We start from the raw sequence: 2375 nt of genomic DNA, 5'->3' as shown, positions 1-2375 counted from the left end.
GGACACAGGCTGAGCTGAACAGTTACAGCATAGTGGCACATCATGTGCAGCAGCTCCCAAAAACAGGTTGCTAGAAGCAGATTTCAGCACTTAGATTCTTCAGGGTGCTGCCAGCCCTTTGCTACAGCGAGGAACCCGCCTAACATGGTCTAGTTCAAACAATCCCATCCATTTCCAGTCTTTCCTGTGTCATTTTGTTATGCAGATTCTTCTCATCCCACATGTTCCAAAAAAGGTTTTTCCTCCACAGTCACAATCTGACTCTGAAATACAGTGACTGTTTTGAAGCTTTCTGCATTTGAGATAATTTCCTTTATTTCAGTTGGTACAGAATACATGTCCAGTGCCAGTTTCTCCAGTTCTGCCACTTCTTTTCTTAAATATGCTTCCATCTTGGTAATAACATTCAAGCCTGTGAATATTTAGATAATAAATCCATTAACCATTCTTTTGGTGAGCAAATCTTTGTATCACATTTTAAAAAGGAATTTAATTATTTAAATCAACCTATATCTCTGTGATTGGCCATACTTATATGTAAAATAGGTTGGGAATGATGTGGGTGTGTTTAACCTTCCATTGCAAGGCCACACAAGAAAGCAAAATAGCAAGAAAGACTGGAAAATGCTGCCTGAGATATGAAGCTCAGTCTTGTCCTGGGGCAAGCATCTGCATCATTTAACTTCTATGCTTTATCTTAAAACCTCATAGGGTCTGTTTTGGGTCTTTGCTCCTGCACTTCTTACAGGATGAGTATCCTGTTCCTTCCATGCTCCAGGGGTTACAAAAGGAACTTGCTGCCTGAGTAGTTTCTTGGCTAATTTATATTAATCTCATTTTTGTGCTGATACTGCTTGCCCTCTTGTTATTTCCCTTCCCATATTACTCAAACCCCTAAGGCATTTGCAACAGCTAGTTAATACTTTCTCTACCTTTATTTTGACAAATTTGTTTAAGGAGGCTCTGGCCTTCTTTAGGGCACATGGTGTTTACACCAATTTGCCCTGTTCTTGTGTATTTGCCTTTCAGTTATTTTTTTCCTGTAAGAGGAGATAATACACTAGATATTAAGAAATTTTCTGCTATGAGGGTGGTAAGGTACTGGAATGGGTTGCCCAGAAAAGTTCTGGATGCCCCACTCCTGGAAGTGTTCAAGGCCAAGGTGCATGGGACTCTGAGCAGCCTGCTCTGGTGGAAGGTGTCCCTGCCCACAGCAGGGCCAGGGCGAGAACAAGATGGTCTTTAAGGCTCCTCCCAACCCAACCCATTTTAGTATAGACTCTTTTAGCGGAAAGGTGCACTCTTTTCCAGATGGGGTCTTAACAGGGTTTGTATGATAGCTTCTGATGAAGTTTTTGATGCTCTTAAATCCCTTTCTGATGGATTAACAAAGGTTGGTTACACCTCTGCCTTTAAAAACTAAAGCAGAAATGGTCGAGAGGAAAAAGTTTCTTTAGATCAGGAACTGCACCATTCCCCTTCTTGTTCATCTTGTTATTGGAATAAAGAGCCTTCCACAGAAGCCAATTATTAATTAGAAGTTAGATTAACCTCAGAAAATTTTTCTTTGAAAACAGAGCTTGAGCACTTGTAAAAGACTGGCCCAGCTGCCAGTCTTGCCAACTTGCTTTAATGAAAACAGCTGTAATATTTCAGAGCCGAGCAGTGCTGTTCACACAATCCAGTTCATACAAGCAAGAGGGTAGGAAATTTTACCTTCTGAGAGAGGGTTAAGCATGACGTTCACTGTCTTCTTGTCTGCCAGGAGTCCCAGCATGTCTTAGGCATTGGATGGCCACGGGATGGGTGGGGATGGTCTGGAAAATGGTTTGCAGGCAGGGTCTGGCTGCTGCTCTCCAGAGGAGTCCACCGAGCTCTCCAGTCCATCACAGGGACAGACAGAGCTGGGCTGACCAGAGGGTGCAGCTGAGGCACGGAGCAGCTCCACAAAGAAACAACCCCCTCAGAGTCATGTCCTCAGAGAGCGGGGGTCAGCCTGGAGGAGGCCTCAGAGCAGACTTCCACTACCTAAGGGGGCTGTGAGAGAGCTGGAGGGGGACTTTTTGCAAAGGCATGTAGTGGCAGGCCGAGGCGAATGACTTTAAAACTGAAAGAGGACAGATTTTAAATTGATATTAGGAAGAAATTCTTCCCTGTGAGGGTGCTGAGGCACTGGAATAGGTTGCTGGGGCAGCCGTGGATGCCCCATCACTGGCAGCGTTCCAAGGCCAGGCTGGATGAGGCTTTGAGCAACCCGGTGTAGCGGAAGGTGTCCCTGTGCAGGGCGTGGAACCGGGGCGCCCTTTGGGGTCCCGTCCGTGAACGTGTGCCTTTGGCGCGGCGCAGGCCGGGCCCGCTCCCGGGCGCTCCGTTCC

The sequence above is a fragment of the Geospiza fortis genome, unplaced genomic scaffold, assembly GCF_000277835.1.
Source record: "Geospiza fortis unplaced genomic scaffold, GeoFor_1.0 scaffold166, whole genome shotgun sequence".
Taxonomy (NCBI): Eukaryota; Metazoa; Chordata; class Aves; order Passeriformes; family Thraupidae; genus Geospiza; species Geospiza fortis.
Note: the sequence above shows the minus strand (reverse complement) of the source record.